Source organism: Stomoxys calcitrans, chromosome 4 (genome assembly GCF_963082655.1).
Source record: "Stomoxys calcitrans chromosome 4, idStoCalc2.1, whole genome shotgun sequence".
Taxonomy (NCBI): Eukaryota; Metazoa; Arthropoda; class Insecta; order Diptera; family Muscidae; genus Stomoxys; species Stomoxys calcitrans.
This window is the reverse complement of record NC_081555.1, coordinates 180,385,065-180,407,096: the sequence shown is the minus strand read 5'-3', so window position 1 is coordinate 180,407,096 and position 22,032 is coordinate 180,385,065. Positions and strand designations below refer to the sequence as shown.

Sequence of the window (22,032 nt, the reverse complement as noted above, 5' to 3'; positions counted from 1 at the left end):
AGAAAATGATTGTAGGGAAAGTGACTAAAATGCCTTTGTGTCAATGCCTGTATATGGTGGTGTGTACATACAATACATGCAAGGAAGTTGTTAGAGTTGGAATGTTAGTGAATTCAATAGTAGCAACTGTTATGGCAAATATAGAGAGGATCACCCAACGTTAAAAGGAATGTGAGTGATATGCTTTTTCGGTGGGTAGGGATGAGAAGCTGTTGGCAAGAAACAATAGGTCAGTTTATATTTTGAAGATTATAGGTGGCACTCGAACTTCATATAAATGCTTTTAAAGGGTGTAAGAGATGATTGAATATGAACACCCATCCCAAAATCCCCGCTTAAGGTATTGAAGTGCTTTGGAGAAATGTTAAATAGTCATTAACATAACGTGGTGGTGGGAAGAACATATGGCTCTGACTATGTTGAAGTTTCCCTGCTTACTAAAAATAAAGCTAAAATACCAACAAAAGATACCTTAAAACAAGTACGCGAAAGGGTTAAGGCATGTTACTGTCATTCGTTTGATAAATATCGTTTAGAATCTTGAAATGATAAGTCTTTTAAAGTTCTGCAACACTTGAAATCAATACACATGTATGATACACTCGTAACTTTTAATATGTGAAAACGAACCCAATTAATTTTGCACGACATTGTCTATAAAGAATTTGTGATGCAATAGGACAGAACAAACAAGATTACAAAATGTACCTAACGAACCAAAATAAAATTGTTTCATTTCGTATCGAATTGCTTCATGTATGCATATATACATTTCTCTCATGCTTAACATTGTCCCTCTTTTAGTATTGTCGAAAATCGTTCTCTACATCTCAAAGATACTTTAGAAATGAAACATCTTAAGTGCTAATGCTTGGTAACTAAAGTGGGCATTTCCATGGCTATATTTTTTGTTGATTGACATAAAATGCTAAGAGCATTTTTGCAAAAAAAAAAAAAAAACAAATAAATAAATAAAAACGAAACAAAAAATTTGCAAATTCATGTAGAAAGGTGTATTGACAATCATTTCTTATGGTTTGTTCACATATAAATTGAATTAATGGGATTTTGTACAATGCTAACGATTGTATGTATACGTAGTATGTAGGACATGTTATTGATTATTTCTTACCTAACGAGAAATCTGCTCCGCTTAAATTTTAATTCTCTTCAAGTTTAACTTTTTAAAAGTTTCTTTTACATCCGTTTTTCACTAACGATTTATGTACATTAGGATGATGACTTTTTACAACCTCATATCCCTGTATTATATTTGGATGAGCTTTTATTTAAGGTAAAACAAAATCGTTTATATAGGGTGATTCAATAAAAAAAATGTTTTGAAGTCACTATATGCAGTTATGTAATTGAGCACAACCTTAAGAGCCACATAAAATTACATAGGATCATCCAACACACTTGCTAGTGTTAAATATACACGTCTTCATTGGAGAGGATGCATATTAGTGGGAAGTTGTCCTTGTTGGGGTAGAAGTTGTATAGGTCTTGCATAACTTGATGTTGATTCTTCTTTCCAGTGGATCTTCCAGCATTTGAGAGATTTTGAGTAATCATTCAGAGCTACAGATAGTTCTTCAATATCCTTAGTGCGGAACAATTGACAACTCAACCAATGATCAGCCTCTGAGTGAGAAATTAATGAACAGATTTTAGGCAACCTGTTCCGGGTTTCAGACATCAGATTAAGAGCAGGAAAAGTTAGAATTGTACGAGAGTTCCGGCGTGAATTGCAGGTATTTGGGATCTGCTTAAACTTTACAAAAGGGAACCCACTCCTCTCAGTGATGTGACGGAAGACACGAGTGAGATGGAAGTGAAACTTCATATCATCTCTCCAGCCCCCTGTTGCCTTAATCTCAGTTTAATCATTTCTGAAGGCTTGGTCATAATTGCTCTTCAAATCCTACCCTTCTGCTCTCAAGGAGTTTCTTCTCCGTGCTTACCAAGTAATCCTTTTTCCAGAGTATTTTTCTTTTAGATAGACTTGTGGATTCTTTTCTGATGTGGAATGCCTTCATAGGAAAGCTGATAGAAGACCGTTGTTGCCAACTGGGACGACAGCTTGAGCTTCTTTAATTGCATTTTCCGTTACATGTTTGTGGAAATGGCGATCCATTATTTGAGTATTCTTACTTTTAGGATTCACAGCATATTATAAAATGAACCCCATGCCCATTATGCTGCATCCATCAGGATTTATGGCCTTTAAAATACACTGAAAGTTTTTTTTCACTTGATGAAAATGTTCAATATCTTATAAGATATTTCATTACCACATTTCCCAAAAAATAAAACCGGAATAATGTCAACGCCAGGACATTTATTCACTTTCATTACCATTACCATTTTTTGTATTCGATTTGTTTAAAAGATATGGATAGCTGATACGATTCACTATATTTTTGCCAATATACACCACGGTTCGATTCTTTAGTCAAAAGTTTAGCAGAATTTTGGAATTTTTTGTCAGAAAAAGATAATTTTATTGTTTTGGGCCAACAAAGAAAAATTTTTAAATTTGGATTTTTGTATTGTAAAAAAGGCGTAATGTAGATACATTTGAAATACAATTGTGTTGACTCTACTAGGGTATATGTTGACCACAATACTGACATTTTTCTACAAGAAAAAAAAAAAACAAGAAAACCCCTTCGAGTTCTCAATACCCAAAGCTAAAACCCCCAATTTGATACCACATTTTCATTGCCCTAGACGGGCTCTAAATATGTGGAAAAATTGGATTAAAGTCTCTACGGGCATTTTAGTAAAATACAATTTTCGCAATCATCATATCCCACACACGAAAGCATGCACTTTCCGGCCAAAAAATGTCTCGAAATCTAACGATAAATGTGGTTTTGATAGCCCGAACAAAATTATGTAGGACCGGGATGATCATCTTTGTAATACGACCAATGGGCACCCGCATCTTCTAGGGCCCTGAAATTTTGCATATAATCTAGTTAACATCACAGCTATACCAATCGAAGCTGGAAAGGGAACGCGTATGGATGTTTACGGTGAAGATGAAGAAAACGAACTCTTCTAACGCGTGCCAGATTACAACTTGAGTACAGACATGGACTAGGAGCAAAGTGACACTTGAACAAACCGGCAAGGATCCAATTTGGGAATCCAAACCGAAAAAATGTGGTGAATACTAAGGAAAAGTAGAAATGATATCAGTATGAACATAGGCATCTAGGTTTGTGTACAGGCAACACTCTTAGATATATTGCCAAGAGACACCACTGGAGACGCACTAAGATGAAGTTGTAAGCTTCATCCCGTAGTTGCCACTGCAACACAATGATGGGAATGCTGAACGCCTATGACGCTGAACGCCTGGGATCGAAACCTGGCGAGACCATCAGAAAAAATTTTCAGCGGTGGTTTTCCCCTCCTAATGATGGCAACATTTGTGAGGTACTATGCCATGTAAAACTTCTTTCCAAAAAGGTGTCGCACTGTGGCACGCCGTTCGGACTCTGCTATAAAAAGGTGGCCCCTTATCATTCAGCTTAAATTTGAATCGGACTTCACTCATTCATATGTGAGAAGTTTGCCGGTGGAATGTTCATGGGCAAAATTTGATTTGCATATTAAAAATAATTAACACCTTGTTTGAAAAGATTTTTATAAGTCAATACCATGTTTAATCGGTCAAATTTAGGTCTATAGTTTTTCTGGGTACCTACACATGATAGGTGCGACTAGCGATGCCTTGTGCAGGGCATGCAATGAGGACAATGATACATTGCAACATTTCTTATACCCAGCATTCGCAGTAGTAAGATCCCAGCGAAGAGAAAAAAATTGTTTTGTTTGGAATTTCAAATGCTACGTTTGGTAATAGGCATAATTGCCTCTTTACAATTACGTTACATTTGTTCTAGATTTACACTTCATTTACTAGAGCATAACTAGGCCTTAAGCCATCGATTCCCATCGACTATATCTCTCAATTGCAAATTTGCAAATTTTGCCCATGCTCATTCCACTAAGGAACAGGGGCAAACTTCTCACATATCAATGAGTGCAGTCCGATTCAAGTTTAAGCTCAATAATAAGGGGCCTCCTTTTTATAGCCGAGTCCGAACGGCGTGCCGCAGTGCAACACCTCTTTGGAGAGAAGTTTTACATGGCATTGCACCTCACAAATGTTGCCAGTATTACGGGCCTCCTTTTTATAGCCGAGTCCGAACGGCGTGCCGCAGTGCAACAACTCTTTGGAGAGAAGTTTTACATGGCATTGCACCTCACAAATGTTGCCAGTATTACGAGGGGAAAATCACCGCTGAAAATTTTTTCTGATGGTCTCGCCAGGATTCGAACCTAGGCGTTCAGCGTCATAGGTGGGCATGCTAACCTCTGCTCTACGATGGCCTCCGACTATTTCTCTCATTCATTTAAATTCAATTCCCAAGATCAACTAAATCCTCAGGTGCAAAAATCGGGGCAGAAAGAGTTCTACAATTCCAAAGGTCAACAATAAAATCAGAGAATAAGCTAATAGTTTAACAATTCTACACTTCAGGCGCTAAGTAAGCAACTTAGGAGATAGTTTTCTATATTTGCAATCCCAACCGACCTGCATCAACAAAATTAATTTGTGTGTTATTTGTAACGCATATTTTTATTCATTCAAAAGTCTGTGGGCTTACTATGGCCGCACGTACGGATGGACAAACGAACCCTATTCTCTTTTAAATACATTTGTGGTTGTTTTTTTTCATTCCCTTCAGCATTTCAGTTTTTGTCTCCTCTATCAACACAAATCGCCTCCCTTTCATGGGCGTCTTCAATAAATAAAAAAGTGGCAAGTAAGCAGGTGTATAAGTCTTAAATTGTACTCCCACGCAGAGCATAATAATTATTTGGCAATAACTCATAATGAACTTGACGTGCGTTTCTGACTCTCCTGTACTCCTCCATTGGGTGTTTGGATTTTTGTTTCGGTAAAGTCTCATAAACATACAAAAATAAAATGACTCAGATTTCGAACAAAATTGTTTTGGCATATTTTTGATTTTTTCAAAACAACTACCCAAAATAAAAAAAACACTACAAATTTCATCAAAAATATCTATTGTTATGCCATTTTATAGAAATGTGTTTTGTTTGGCATGGATTAGTACCGTTCCAAACAAACGAAAAAACAAAAAAAAAAAATGTTTAAATTATCAACAAACTGAACTAGTTGAAAAATAGTTTTGATAAATACGAGTATTTGCTAAATATATAGTGGGACATGTATATTTAGTTTACACATATAGTATATGTTCAAAAGCGAAATGGAAAAAACCGACAGATTCTTATCATCAATACTTTCATCTGTTTGGTTCTGAGGTGATGATTCAACACCTCGCCGTACAAAAACACATAGCGCAATGTCTTTGGAATCACGTGAAAGTGTACTTAAGCTGTATTGGCGTGCAAGGGCCAACCTAATTCAATTTTTGTTAGACACAACGCATACAAATTGTATCTGACAGAATAATGACGACTGAAAAAAAAAGATTTAAAAAATGTGCTATTTTAGCAAGTGCTTCAGCAGCAAGATTTTATAAGTATTCCTCAAGGTGTAGGAAAATCTATATGACTTGAAAAAGAAATGAACAAAATACAAATAAAACATATATTGTTTAAAAGGCTAAGTGATATGAAACCTTAAAAACAAAACATGAAATGTCTGAAAATTATATAAACTATTTACAATATGTCAAATCAAACTTTTTCTTAGTAATTGATCATTTATTGCCATCTTAATCTGGATTAAAGTGACTCATAGCAATAAAATAAAAGCTTTATATATTGGGTTGCCCAAAAAGTAATTGCGGATTTTTAAAAAGAAAGTAAATGCATTTTTTATGAAGCTTAGAATGAACTTTAATCAAATATACTTTTTTTACACTTTTTTTCTAAAGCAAGCTAAAAGTAACAGCTGATAACTGACAGAAGAAAGAATGCAATTACAGAGTGACAAACTGTGAAAAAATTTGTCAACGCCGACTATATGAAAAATCCGCAATTACTTTTTGGGCAACCCAATACTAGCTGGCTCGGTGTGCGCCGCTACACCATAAAGTGGCTATTTGAAATGTAATGTTTTTTCAAATGATATGAAGCTGGTGCCCGGAGGCATGGGTCATTCCCGGATCTAAATTGCTTTATTTGTTAAAAAATTCTACAGGGTGTTACTGTATCAACATTATTCTAAATTTGAATGTATGATACGTACTTTTCTATAAAAGTACATTAATTTGAGTACCATATTGTCTCGATCGGTCCTCATGTCCTTCAGAAGGGGTTTGTGTTCCCAAATACGCATATCAGATTCGTATATTACTTCCAAAGTCCTACTTTTATTCCCGTCGTTCCCCATGAGCGTTTGGGGGATATTTGACCTTGACCTTCACGTTTAAAGACCTTTCATTTAAGTCCCATATTGTACCGGTCGTCCTAAACTTCAGTTGTGGGTTTTTTCTGAGTCGGACGGTTCCCCAGATACTTGATGTCTAAAATTTATATCAGATTTGTACTCCACTTCCAATGACCTTTCAAATGAGACCCATATTGTCTCGATCAGCCCACATGTTGTTTTGATTTATTTCCAAATATATTTCATTCTGCTTTCTGCTTTCTATTGGGACAGAAGTGGCCCTCATGAGACGTGCTGTACTCCCAAATACCTTTGATTTGATTCCCATATTGTCCCGGCCGGTTTCAAGCAAACGAACATAAATGACTTATATAATTTTTACTCTACTGCCATCCCATATCATCGCGATTGGTCTATGTTGAATAGTGTTTTGGGCGTCGTCGGCCACCCAGATACTGTTTCCCTAATATTAGTTGATTTCCATCCTGGTCCGGCAGGCCAACATGTCCAGCTTTGAGATATTTTTTGGGGTGGGCGCCAACCACAATATTTATACGTAATGCGTAGTTTCCTCCTGAGCACTTTTATTTGAGACCATTTTAAAATGTTTCGATATACATTCACGCAAAATATCGCTAAAATCTGATCACCCATTTCCGAGATAAAGATTTTTTGTAAATTAGGGAAAGGGGGAGTGTCCGCTCCCTATGGATATCGGAAAATGAGATACACTTTTTGCACCTTGAAGTTTCGCTTACATAATGAGATAAAACAAGTAAGAGCGTGCTAAGTTCGGCCGGGCCGAATCTTATATACCCTCCATCATGGATCGCATTTGTCGAGTTCTTTGCGCAGTATCTCCTTTTAGGCGAACAAAGAATAATGATAAGGACTGTAATGATATTGGAGCTATATCAAGTTACAGTCCAATTCGGACCATAAATGAATTGAATGGTGAATATTGTAGAAGTCATTGTGTAATATTTCAGTCCATTCGGATAAGTATAGCGCCTTGAAGGGGCTCAAGAAGCAAAATCGAGAGATAGGTTTAAATGGAAGCTATATCAAGCTATTGGTCGATTCAGACCATATTAGACACGTATGTTGAAGGTCATGAGAAAAGCCGTTGTACAAAATTTCTGCCAAATCGGATAATAATTGCGCCCTCTAGAGGCTCAAGAAGTCAAGATCCCAGATCGGCTTATATAGCAGCTATATCAGGTTATGAACCGATTTAAACTATACTTAGCACAGTTATTGGAAGTGATATGGAAACCCTACATGCAAAATTTCAGTCAAATTGGATAAGATTTGCGCCCAATTTGATAAGACCCCAGATCGGTTTGTATGGCAGCTATATCAAAACATGGACCGATTTGGCCCATTTACAATCCCAACTGACCTACACTAATAAGAAGTATTTATGCAAAATTTCAACCGGCTAGCTTAACTCTTTCAAAAGTTATCGTGCTTTCGACAGACTAATGGACGGACGGAAATGGCTAGTTCGACTTAGAATGTCATGACGATCAAGAATATATATACTTTATGGGGACTTAGACGCATATTTCGAGATGTTACAATCAAAATGACGAAATTAGTATATCCCCATCCTATGGTGAAGGGTATAAAAAGAATAAGATAAATAGTTTTTGAATCTATACAAACCAACAAAACGAAACAAAAGAAAAAAAAGAAAACTTAACAAAATTACTGCACTGAGTGACTGAGCAGGATCGTTCATAACTTTCTTTTATTAATTTCCACTTCAATCTATATGCGTATTAAGTGCGCAGCTGTAGCGGTTGTCAACTTAATAAAATAAAACCCAACCACCAACTCCAATCAATAAATGCAAATCAAACAAAAATACATATGTCGTCTAAAGAACAAGCATATGCAGCTGGCTGTCCTCTGTATGAAACAAACCACACACATCACCCCACCACAAATCCAACTTTGATCTCTCATACTCTCACTAAGTAGTATGCCATTCTATTTGTGGGGGCGCCCTAGTACTTATGACTTCTATTAGTATGCTCAGAGTCTTGTACCTAACGGGTTTCTCTTATATTTGCACCTAACAACTGTTGTTGTAAAATGGCTTGGCATTACCCCAAACAAATTAATGTTAAGTGAAAGTCAACAACAATGCTATGTTAAGAACTTTACTTATATTAGCATGTTCTAGTTCGAACTTAAAGAGATCCTTATCTCGCACCTTTGTACCAAGAGTGACCTTTATGCAAAATTTCAAGTTTATAGGTGCAGCCAGATCTTCTGAGCGAATATCAGTCAGTAACACTACTCTTTTATATATATTGATGTATATATTTATTTTTTTACTAATATACAAAATTCTTTACTATCTATCAGATAGTAATCAGACAAAGTTGAACCATTTAGTTTATTGTGATATCAATGGATGAGAAAAAAAATGTTTCCATCATTGGCTCACATTATAACAATAAATGATCCCTACAAGGAACTTGATTCTAGGGCCGAGCATAGAAAATTACTCCGAGCACTTTCATAATGAAACAATATTTTTAGCAACCATTAGCGATGAAAATCGAGGCTAGGGTATCTTTTCCTACAACGCATTGGAAATCCTCTTCAGATTGTATACTATTATCTGCTGCCGAATTTACTTACGGACTGTTTGACTACTTTTGGAAAAGACAGGACATTGACAGTGGAAATAAAAACTACCCTTTTTATAAACACATTAATACTCAAATATATTTTAGCCAGAGATTTCATAGCGTTGGTAGTCGGCCGTGAGTTGATAAACATCGCAACCTTCGTGAGTGTGATTGATAACATTAGCGTTGTAATTGCTTCAAACATTATAATTCCATTTACAGCAAATGAATAGAGACAGTGCTCGGCGTTTTCAAACCAGAAGTTGTTTAAACAATACCAAAAACAAAAATGTTGGCAAATAATTCAGGTTGAAATTTTAATTGAGTTTTGAAAAGGACATTTATATGAATTTCCCAAATTTAATAATCTCCCTAAACTCTAAAATGGATACATCAAAAATTACAATGCCAAGAAATAAGGATTTGGCCTTGTTTCAAGATTTGGCCTTCATTTCAGCTTAAGAGATGACACGACGTTTTAGGGTTCTCCACTGGCCGGCCATACCAACAATTTAATCTTTAAATCTCTTGCGTGCGTATACGTAACGCCCTCACCCTTCAAATAATGCGTATACGTAATTATTTTTTGTTTTGGTCTCATCATTAGGTTAGGGAGATTGTTTCATGCATCTTTTTTCGTAATTTTTAATTCGCGGTAAACTCGACGTATAAATGGCAAAAAAATTTACATACATGCCCACAAAAACGTATGATGATAATGATGATGTTGAATGGCCCCAAAATAAATCGCCAAATTTTATTCACATTCATACAGAGTTTTTTTTTTTTTTCTTTTGCAAATGACGCCAACCTACCCGAATATTTAAACTGTTGATGTTATATCGACTGAGTGGGAATTTTTCTTAAAATGAAATAGTATGTTTGTATGAGTGTATGTGTGTGCCGGAATGCATCGTTGATACTTAAGTTGTGTAGATGTGCATTGCTATTGCTCGCAATGCTTCTACAGCTTGTGTGATGGTTTCTCTGTGTGAAACTCTCTGCTTTGGAAAATATCTCTCTTGCTCTCACACACAATTTCGCCTTATGTTAAGTTGATGTGTTAGTTTTCATATCTTTAATACCCACCATACGAAAGGGCTTGCAAATCGAAATGTTTTTTTCAACATCATACCAACTGTACATCAATGTATCTATTAAGACACTTGCCGTTGATGATGCCACGAGTGCATATAAATATTTTCTTTGGCAAATTCTGCAATTACGTTGCGGAAAATCGTAATAAATATATGTGACTAGGGGAAATATTATTGTAAGAAAATGCGTCCATAAGACCATAGAGAAAAGAAAATAACTCTGTGGCAAAACTTCTTATCTCTGCTTTAAATCCAGAAAATAACTATTCTCAGTAAAATGTTTGATAGCTAGAATGGAAGTTTTCCAAAGATAATGGCCTTATACCAATGAAGATCGGGCGGCGTACAAACAAAACACTTAAGAACAACGAAACACACTCACGTACATCCATTAAATGTCAAATTAAGATTGCAATGAATAATGCCCCCAAGATGAGCCGACAAGTATTTATTTTCTTTTTCAATAAATAATTTGTCATGAGTAAATAATGGACAATAAAAATTGCGTAACTTGCTAAGAATTTGAATCAGATAAGATAATTAGATGACGATGATGTTAGAATTGAATTTCCCGTTAATGTTATTAATTATTATTCTCATGGTTTATCTTTGCAAGCTGCCTATATCTTTAAAAAACAAATTCTTCTTAATGGTATGACGGAAAGCCTGTGGTGGGTGACTTGGGGATGTTGGAAATCAAGCAACGGTTTTGATTGGGTTTGACTTATTGGTCTTTCTTCATCTCAAATGTGAACACTAACCTCCCCGAAGTGTCACCTGAGTAGATACCTCATAGCTCATCACCCGGAAATTTGAAAAAATTACTATGAAGAAACGAAGAAGATTAATTACAGATCCCTCTGTGTTGACGACCCCCGCTAATGTTTTAAGGAACATGATTTGCGTATCTGCACCTGGAATGTCCGTAATCTTTATAGAGACGGTGCAGTGTACGCTTTGGCGGATGTATTGGAGAAATACAGGGCAGTCATTACTGTCATACAGGAAGTGCAATGGCTCGGGATGGGATCCACAACAACACCGCGAGGTGGCGTCCTATATTATAGCTGCCATGAAACGAGGCATGATATTGGATGTGGAATTGTGGTTAATAGGAGATTGAAACACATTGTCTTCAGATTTATTTCGGTGGATGGGAGGCTAGCCACAATCCGCATAAAAGACAAATTCTTCAAAATCAGGCTTATTTGAGCTCATGCCCCGACGGAAGATAAGGACAAACAGACCAAAACGAGCTCCTAGAGAGAGAATATGACCGCTGTCCCGTTCTGGGAGATTTTAATGCGAAAATAGGGAAGGAAAACATCTTTGGCCCAAAAGTAGAAAAATTTTGTCTACACGAAGAAACTTCCATTACATTCCAACATCGAAGGATTCACACGGGCACATGGTTGTCACCCGATCGAAAAACCAAATGGATCATGTTGCGATAGATGGAAGGCATTCAACCAGCGTGTTAGATGTACAGTCCATTCGAGGGGCGAATATTGATTTGAATCATTAACTTGGTGCAGCAAAGTTTCGCACGGAAGCTGGATATCGGATAGCTGCAACCAAAACATATGACAAAGGAGTATGTCGGCTGACTCAATTGCTTGAAGAAAACACTCCCTGTCCCGATATAAAGCATAGCAGCGCAATGGCAAACCATTGCCCCCTCCATGGAAAGAACCACAACATCCGTACTTGGCACCAACAGCCTCCCCCAAGGAACCCATGGTACGACCAGGAGTGCCAAAAAGTTACTGAAGACAAGAATGCGGCAAAGAGGACAACATTACAGTCAGTAGCAACGCGTCAGGCGAAGGAGAGGCATCGGGAGAATATGAGAGTGTAGGAACGTCTCTTCCGCAGGAAGAAGAAGGAAATGGAATGACTTGAGTGTGAGCGATTCGAGATGTTCAGGAGCCAGAATGAAAAGCGAAAATTTGACCAAAGAATTAAACATCAAACCAATGGCTTTGGTACAGGCACAAAGAAGGAAATCTGGTAGCTAATACATAAAGTGTGCTGAGAATATGGAAATAATGCTTTCCCATCTGCTGGTATCCGATTTTGGTGACCATGAGTATACCGCAGAACCAATCCCTGATGATGGTATAGAATGTGTACCACCTATTCAAAACAAGGTCTACGTAGCAGACACCGGGCCGAATAACAATAATTCACCAGGAGCCGATGGATTGCCATCTGAAGTGTTTAAGACTGCAGGCGACACGCTGATTAGACGTATGCATCAGCTCGTCTACATACTATGTCCCGTACACAAGAAAGAGGACCAGACGGTATGTACCACCTACAGAGGAATAAGTCTCCTTCTTCATCGCATGAAAGATACTATCGAGCGTACTGTGTTAAAGATTGAAGTCTAAAGTCAACGAAATTATTGGGCCCTTTCAGGGTTGCTTTAGACCTGGTTACAAAGCCTCCTTTGACAGGTATTTCAAGCCATGTCTGCGAATATGACGTTAAAATTTATGTTCAAATATCTGAGGGCGCAACGGAGCGGGCCGAATTCAGTTAGTACTCATATGAAAAAGATATTCTTACAAAAGCTTCACATTTATTATATAAAAATTAAATATGTCCCAAGAAAAGTTAAGAGTTTTTTTTATTCGAAGAAATACCGTTAAAATGTGCTTCCATTTGATCAAAGGGTTCATATATTCTTCTGCAAATTGGGATTTAGTAGTATTTTGATAAAATTTGGCGAACAGAGGTACAATTTTATACAAGGGGTCAAAATGACCGGTAGGTCAATCTAGGTATAGTTATCTTCGTAAACAAAAAATTTTAAATAAAATAATCTGTTAAACATAAACGGAATGTTACGCAAGTTTTCGAACAAGAATATTTTGCCTTCGAAGAAAATTTCAAATGAATTTTAAAAATCGGTCAAAATGACCGGTTGGTCTTTCTAGGGTTTTCTTACGAAAACTCTTGTAACAATCAAGTTCAATCATTCGATCGGTATACCTAGCAATGAATCTATATTTGCTTCCCACTCCTTGGCGCGTTAAGTTTATAAAAATGTGAGATGTGCATTAAGAAAATATGGTTGCCCAAAAAGTATATGCGGATTTTTCATATAGTCGGCGTTGACAAATTTTTTCACAGCTTGTGACTTTGTAATTGCATTCTTTCTTATGTCAGTTATTAGCTGTTACTTTTAGCTTGCTTTAGAAAAAAAGTGTAAAAAAAGTATATTTGATTAAAGTTCATTCTAAGTTCTATTAAAAATGCATTTACTTTCTTTTAAAAAATCCGCAATTACTTTTTGGGCAACCCAATAAAACTACGATCTAAATTCGGGCAAAGTCGATCTAAGTACAAAGAAGTTTAAAAGTAGTCAGTAAAAGACAAAAGTAAGAACTAATCTACAAAACAAGTAATAACCGCATTCAGTTTGGACGAACCGAACCCTTTCACTATCAACAAGTTAATTTGAGTAATAGGAAGCACAACAATGTTTTTTTTCGACAATATATGTTAGTTGGTTTGTCTGTAGCAAAATGTCCTCCTAAGAGGACATTGGTATTCAATGGAGTCAATCCAACGAAAAATGATCAATTAATGAATTTTTAGAGAATAAAGCAATAAGCTTGTGCAAAATTTGCACAGATACTTCTTTTTGATGTAGGCCGTTGGATCATATCGGTTCATATTTGGATATATATAGCACTCATATATACCGATCAACCGATTTGACTTCTTAAGTCTCTAAAGGGCGCAATTATCATCCGATTTTGCTGCAATTTCGAATGACGACTTTTGTCATGACTTTGAACATACATGTTAAGTGTGGTCGAAATCGGTTTATAACGGTATAATAATCTTAGGCTTGATATCTACAGTTTTTCTCTATTTTATTAAGCAGCTCCATTTTTTTTTTTCATAAATAAATCGCTACTCATACATAAGCAATACACAACCACAATTACTCAAATCTAATTTAAGAAAAAAACTAAAATGTGATTTTCAGCCGACAGCGCCACCGAAATCAAAATTAAACTGGCTAAACAAGTGTTCGGCTTTCTACCATTGATATGTCAAATTAAAAACAACACCTAAAGTCATGTGCTCTGTAGAGGGTAACGGTAGTGTAAGGGTTAACCACATCGAAATATGATTCTACCTGGATGAAACTCGATACTGACGTCAAAGGATAATAATACAACTCACTGTATCATATTGAAACTAAATCGAAGCAGAACCAATCTCGAGGGTCCTTATTCAACACACGGTGTTTTAAAGTTTAAATTCGCCGTTTATAGGCATAAGACCTTAAATCGGAAAATCGGTCTATGTGGGGGATATATCAAGATATAGTCTATGTAGCCCATCTTCGAACTTAACCTGCCTATGGACAAAATAATCCGTGCAAAAATGCAGCTTATGCAAATGCAGCATGCAGCTGAAAGCCTCCTCTAAAGATGTCTAGAATATTTTAAACAGTTCACAAAAGTTGTGGACTTATTTCCACTTCTTTTGCCGTTTCTATGGCTATGCCTCGACATATGTACACCTGATCTTATCCAGAACGTTGAAATTATAACAATACACAAGGGATTCCGCTGGACACCAACCAACAAAGATTTCTCATACTAATTGCATTCTTTGTGTTTTTTTTTATTATTTTCTAATAATAACTTTAATTTTTTTAATAAAAACTTTCATAATTTTCCCTTTTTTCTAAGAAAAACTTTATAATCTGCATTCTTTTAACAACACTAGTGTAAATAAATTCCGAATGAAACTCTAATCAGCTGATGCGCAATATATTTCTGGTGGGTGTAAACAACAGAGCCCTAATTTTCACCTAGTACATAAATAACGACATGTATACAGACAGACAATCAAGTGTAATAACTGTCAAAGATTGATAATAACTGTTTGTAAACAAAAACAAAATATGTATATAGCGCCACACGGTGGTGCTTGTTTTCGCCTTGTTGATTTTGAGCTGCACTCGAATACATTGTTGCACAAGTGTAACTAATGCCGTTAGAAGTTTACACATTATCGACAGCAGAAGAAATACAATACTTCTGTGCTCTTGAGAAACTCTCTCACTCTGCTCCTTTTTCTCTCGTTGGCGGCGGTGGTGCTCTTGCTCCGCCCACCCGCTTTCCTTGACTCTCGGCCATGAACAAATTATACAACACTCATACGGCAGATAAGACAGAGTTCACTTGATTCATTCGAATTCGCGCACACACTGAGGCAGAGACAATAACAACAACATTAATGCGAAAATACAAAATATCTTTAAACATTTTTCTTCCATTAGAGTACAAAGAACTCAACGAAAAACATTTTGTTTTTATATATTTTCTTTTTTTGTTTTTCGTATACATCTATAAATTTGTTTGTGGTGGATACGTAGTATGTCGGTGGGTGTGTACTTGTATATCGATATATCATTGCTTTTAGAGAATTGAGGAAAATGGTAATGAATAAAGCAAAACTTCACAGTTCGTTTATGCGATTGTATTGTGCGGTTTATTATTGAATAAATTCTTCTTCGTCGTCTACTGCTGATTCTACTTCTGTTTCTTGTCATTGTCGTATTATTTGTTGACGACTATCATCTGTCCGTCCCCCTTTTTGTGTTGTCATACGAATGAAATGAACCTATACCACAACAGTATGGCTGACTGGCAGTCGCCTTTATTGCTACTCTTCATCAAACTACGTCAGCAAATATTCGAAAGCATTATTTGAACTATTATTTACGTTTATTATTCGCGTTGTCCTATTTCTTTTGAATGTGCAAAAGTCCCTTTATAAACATTTCAAATAGTTTCATTTCACTTTATCGCTGCAAATGATGATGGATGATTTGATGGAATGATAATGTGTCTTAATTTGGCATTTTATCTTCTCTTTAAAATGTATCGCTTTCGCCTTCTTACAGTGTCTCCGTCTTTTTGTGTATGTATGCATGGCTGTTTGTTTATATGTAATGAGCTACACTACAAGTTTTAGTCAATTATATTTATATAAAAAACAAATGCCATAAAATTAAAACGAGAATAATGACAATAACAACAACATCTGATGGCAACACGCAAATTGTGCTTTATTTTATACAAATGCCAAACAACTCGCAGCCGAATGCTCAGAAACTTGGGCCAAATTGAATGAGAATATAAATCCAGAGCTGCCACATAGTCTTTGGGGGAAAAATCATTAAATATATGGATGAGAGAATTGGACACTGTCATGTAGATTGTAAACCTATTTTTGTTAGCTTTGGGTCGGGTCATATGTTTGATTACTTTAGTCTTTTTTTTTCATCCAAAATGGAGTGAGTATAGCTAAATGTTAAAAAGAAAATTGATCGAAAAATTACTGCAAAAAATTGTATACAATTCGGAAGGTGGCTAAACTGTCTTGTTCACTACATTCGCCTCGACATGATTATCGTGAAGCCCGGCTTTGTTTTAAATTATTCAACATTATATGAAATCTTCAATTAATTAATATGAAATATGCCATTTTATTAAAATTTTTCCTTATTTTTAGATGTTGAAATATACGAAGTACTCTTCAACATTTGTACTGTATTTATTATTAGAAATATTTATAACTTAGTATGGTCTGATTGTAATTTATGTACTTAAAATATTTTCCTGTCTGAATACGTACGTATGTAGCTGCAACGAGTATGATTGTGTAGGCTCGATCATCTGTTTTGAAAAGCGAGTAAAGTCAATCATGTGCACAAGTCAATCCAGTCTCTTCAACTCGCTCAAAACGCTACGAAAATGTTGTGATCCAAAAAAGAAATGATTGAAGCACAAGGTTTCAATCAAACAACTCAAATGCTTGTTTTAGGTTGAGGCCTGTGAATGTCTGCTGAACGGGACACTCAATTTTAACGCTCGTGCTTGATATGATTTTTCTGTTTGTTGTATTTGATTTTGATTCACTGAATAAGGTTAATCAAAGCAATTAGCCGACATAAATTTTTTTAGTTTTTGGCATTACTTGGCATTGAGGATGTCAACTTGTTCTCTTTTTACATTCATCTCCGTTCTCCCATTTGATGACACTTTCAATCGGCAGTTTGACATCCTCAATGATGTTCATGGGGCCTATTCACTTTATGTTTACGCAAGTGGCCTAACCTTCTATTAGTAACATTTGGGACACCAAATTAACAATGCATATAAGCTTCTTTAGAATGTTTACGCTGGTGGACCACTCGAAATCCTTTGATTTCATGCCTAACACCAAATCAATTATCTTATGGTCTTTTCAATGATGGAATGATACGCCTAAAAAAGTTCGCTTAACATAATTGTCCGTCCACATGTTGATGGTGTCTAATGTACTACCTGGACCGTCAGATATGTGAAACAAAAAGTTCATTCAATTCAAGATAGCTTGTTCGATCATCACTTGTTACTGAATGAAACGAGTGAGTACGAACATTCATATTTGATTACCAATGAAGTGATTCGAACTGAATGTTCGGTACGTGCAAATACGAAAGCAATCAATCTCCGTTCATCCAACCATTCATTCAAGATAGTTTGTTCGATTACCCCATGTTACTGTAAGAAACGAGTGAATATGAACATTCATATTTGATTACCGATGATTTGATTCGAACTGAATGTTCGGTACGTAGGTGCGAATTTTGCAAATGTTGCCCATGAACATTCCACCAAAGAACAGGGGCAAACTTCTCACATATCAATGAGTGTAGTCCGATTCAAGTTTAAGCTCAATGATAAGGGGCCTCATTTTTATGGCCGAGTCCGAACGGCGTGCCGCAGTGCGACACTTCTTTGGAGAGAAGTTTTACATGGTATAGTACCCCACAATTGATGCCAGCTTTAGGAGGGGAAAGCCACCGCTGAAATTTTTTTTCTGATGGTCTCGCCAGGTTTTTAACCCACAAGTTCAGCGACATAGGCGGACGGACATGCTAACCTCTGCGCTACGGTGGCCTCGGTACATGCAAATGCGAAAGCTATCACTCTCCGTTCATCCACCCAAACAAAAGCATCAACATAACTCGAGCTGCTGAACAAGTGTACTTTGAAAATTTGCTACTCGCTGCAGTTCTCTGATACATACATTTCTCATTTCTACATTTTAATCTTTCATAAAATCTCTCTAAACTAACAACAGGTTATGGAAATTTGTTGTATATTTCAAAGCTGACAGACAAGGGCTACAAGGTAAAATTTAACAAAGCCCAGGCACTTATTCTGAAAGAACATAAACTAATGTGCAAAGCTGAACGAAGAGATAATCTGTACTTCTTGAAGAAAACAGCAGATATGGCAAATTCAGCAGCTGTGAAACCCAATGACAAATACGTGATGTTATTTGCGAAATAGATGTCCAACAGGACGGACGAGTACCAATTTGGACTAAAAAAATGCCATCGATAAGGCATTTAAGATCTTTTAGAATTCGAGCGTATGTATTGATCAAACATCCAAGTACAATGAAAAATTCGACTCTCGTTCTCAAGAATGTATAATAATGAGCTATTCCAAAGTGTTAAAGGCATATCAGTTTTGGTCATCGCGTAAGTAAAATATAATAGACAGCCGGGATGTCAAATTAATAAATGAATTTTATGGAAAAAGTTTGGAAAAATATATTGAGATCGATTTGGATCCGCAAGCTAAAAGCGATACGCCAAAAGACGAGAAAGTAGAAGATGTGCAACAGGAAATAGATCATCGGACGGAAGACGATGAAATTGCTTTACCACAACAACTAAAGAGCCATAGAGGAAGAAAACGGATTCTTAGAACTGACGTGCGAGGCTGACCAAGAAAGTTATCAAAAATGAGTACGGAAATTGCTCGTAATAGTGAAGAGGAGGGGTCTGTCGACGATAACGAAGAAACCGATTTATTCATAGATTGCGAACACATCAATGCTGCTTTTACTGACGACCCAGTCACGAATCGGCAAAGGGCTACTGGGGACGAGTATGTAGCGCAAATCTTTAATGGAACATGAAAAATAACGGAAAGACCTCAAGTAAAAAATGTTATTGGCCATAGATTTGTGATTCGAAACAAAGCAAATAACAAACGGAAGGCAAGCTCAGTGGCAACAAGAGTGCTCCCAACGGGCCGGGGAGGATTTATCCGACTCGTATTCTCCTGTAGTAAGATCAAGCACTATTCATATGGTATCAGCTTTAGATCTTGAAATTTATCTGCTTATTTGAATGGAAATCGTAATAAAGACGTTAATAAGGAAATTCCTGGTTATCTATAAGACGTTATTCAAAATTTAATAAAAAATGGTGAGACCGTTGGCACGTGTCAACGTAAAAGCAAATTGGCTAAAGAAATAGCGAAAAATGGCTGAAAAGTTTACCAAAATGTCGAAACTCAGCATGTAAATTTGAAAAGGTACTTTATGGGTTGCGCCAGTCAAAATGGTATCAGAAACTAAGGAAAAATAAAAGCATTTTGGTAACATTTTATTTGCTTATAGCAACGAATGATAAAAGGCTTTTGAACCAAATAAAGAGGTCGCTGGCAGAAACGTTTGAAATTAAAGATCTTGGAAGGGTTAGAAACTATGATGGAATTGAGTTCAAGCATGATTCGATGCAAGGTCAAATTAATTCAAATTATAATGCCGAACACTGGCAAGCGGCTAAAAGAATTTTGCGTTATTTAAAAGGAACAATCAATAAAGGGCTTCAATGATTGCAATGTCCTATGAGTGCAATTGCATTGATTGCAACAATCGGCATCACATATGTATTAAAATTGAAGAACCTAAGAGCTCAAGAAGTTAAATCGGAGTATCGTTATACATATGAGAGCTATATTCCAATTTGAACCGATATGATCCAATCGCAATTCCCAATGTCATGCATCAATAAGTAGTATCTGTGCGAAATTTAAGTGGTTTGTTATCGTGATTTCGACAAACGGACGAACATGTCCAAATGGACTTAGAATTTCAAGAAGAAGAAGGAAAATATATAATTTTTAGTGTCGCTGATAAATGTAACAAATGAAATGACTAGCTTAGTATAAACCATACTATGGTGGTGCGTTTAAAAAATTGGCCTTTGAAAAAGAAATTGGATGTCATTTATGAAGTAAAATGGGATTCAGCCAGCGAGCGAAGTTCAAAGTGAAAGTTTATTAAATATACATTTTTTTGTTTTCACTTAAAGGTGTGAGTCCCATTTTAAAATCTTGCTTTTATGAAAATCATTTCCCGTACCCAAAATGTTCCTTTTGTTTAAATCAATTAGTTTGGCAACCCTGCTTTCAACTGATGAGAGTGTAGAGAATAAGAACATACATAGCACTGAAAAGCCAGTTGGAGAACGAAAAATTGAGAAAAAGAGAGAGAGAGAGTTGTCGCGCTAATGAAAAATTGTCGAGAAACCGACATAAAACCGACAAACAAACAAAACCTTGGTAAAACTAAGCTAAAATTTTAGTCGGTGCTCGACGGTGCTAATGGGTCTATTACACAAACACATTTGCAAACACTCGCACTCGCTTATGATATAAATACATACATATGAAAATTAATGGATTTCAATAAATCTACGTACCTGTGTGTAGGTACTGGTACTTCTGGTTACGTTTATCTCATTAGAACCGTTAGCATTTTTGTTTATTGGAAATTTTCACTTCACTTTATAGCGTAAAAATAGCCTTGCTTTGATTTTGCCGTTTTTTCCCACCAAGCACACTTATGAAATATGATCGAAATCCATTGATATTGTCATATGAAGGCCAAAATTGACAAGACGTACGAACGTCTTTTGGTGGTAGCGCGATTTGAGCAATTCTTTTTTTATATTTTTATTGTTATTTTGATTCAATGAGAGTCGCCAACAACAACAATAACACAATTTGTGGGTACATATTTGCATATTCTTCACACACTCACGAACGCATACCACTACGCTTTCGTCGAATGACTGACCGAAGACGAAATTACAAAAATAACTTTTGTAAGTTTGTAGGAATCACCACCCCACCAACAACCGCCAAAAAACGAGACCACGACTTGTAACGATAACGATAACGCCAATGATGATGTTGATGTTGATGATGGTTACGACGGATGGATGGATGAATGATGTTGGGCCCACCGACGAGTGTTATTATATCTATTGTGGCATATCCATCATACGCCACTTTGCACACACTACACTCACTTCTCTTGTTTTTTTTCTTGTATTCCTTATTCAACAATCACTTACATTTCCTTTCATGCGTGTATGTGTGGGTGTGTGTTTGATTGACTGGGTTTTCTTCTCCTTGCATTAGAACACTGCTTTTAGCACACACTTCAAATTGATATGCTAATAATGGTGCATATTTGTATTGACTAACTGACTGTAGCACAAGTGAACTTAGTATCGATGTTGTCGTTTAATTCATAGAACTATGCATTTTCTGTTATAAATATTTTTATTACAATACTTGTTTTATAATTATCACAACCACCTTACAAACACGCACAAGCAAACGTACAAACAAACAATGAAGGGCGGACGGCGAAAAAGAACGGGCACCTCGCAATTGATTAACAATGAATAGTTTTAATTATTTTCTCGTTTTCTCTCCCCCGCTCTCCTAATTTGCAAAATATAATAAAAACAGTCGTAGTTGTTTGATGTAACCAAACAAAACAAAAAAAAAAACGGAAAAATTGACCGTTCCCGTTCATCGGCTACTGTGTTAGCTAACCATTAAAACGGACCAACTGACGACCGCACAAATCAAGCTGCTGCTGCTGCTGCTATGGGTCGAGAGAAATAACTGACTAAGCGAGTATAACAAATCGTTTGCGAAAACCAAAACCAACCGTGCCGTACCGAACAAGTCGAACTAATGTAGCA

The 22,032-nt window shown here is 36.3% G+C and overlaps 1 protein-coding gene across 2 annotated transcripts in view; it reads right to left on the bottom strand.

Moving 5' to 3' along the window:
- The window catches only part of LOC106082999 (hypoxia-inducible factor 1-alpha), an 83,903-nt gene extending 61,871 nt beyond the window's left edge, over positions 1 to 22,032 (bottom strand). The window contains exons 1-2 of one of the 2 annotated variants that reach the window (XM_059368285.1): positions 21,881 to 22,032; positions 20,734 to 21,766 (exon numbers count right to left, since the gene is read on the bottom strand). The gene's annotated coding sequence lies outside the window, so the exon portion shown is untranslated. Of the gene's footprint in view, positions 1 to 20,733 lie in introns of both variants that reach the window. The other variant, XM_013245789.2, reaches the window with a different exon arrangement.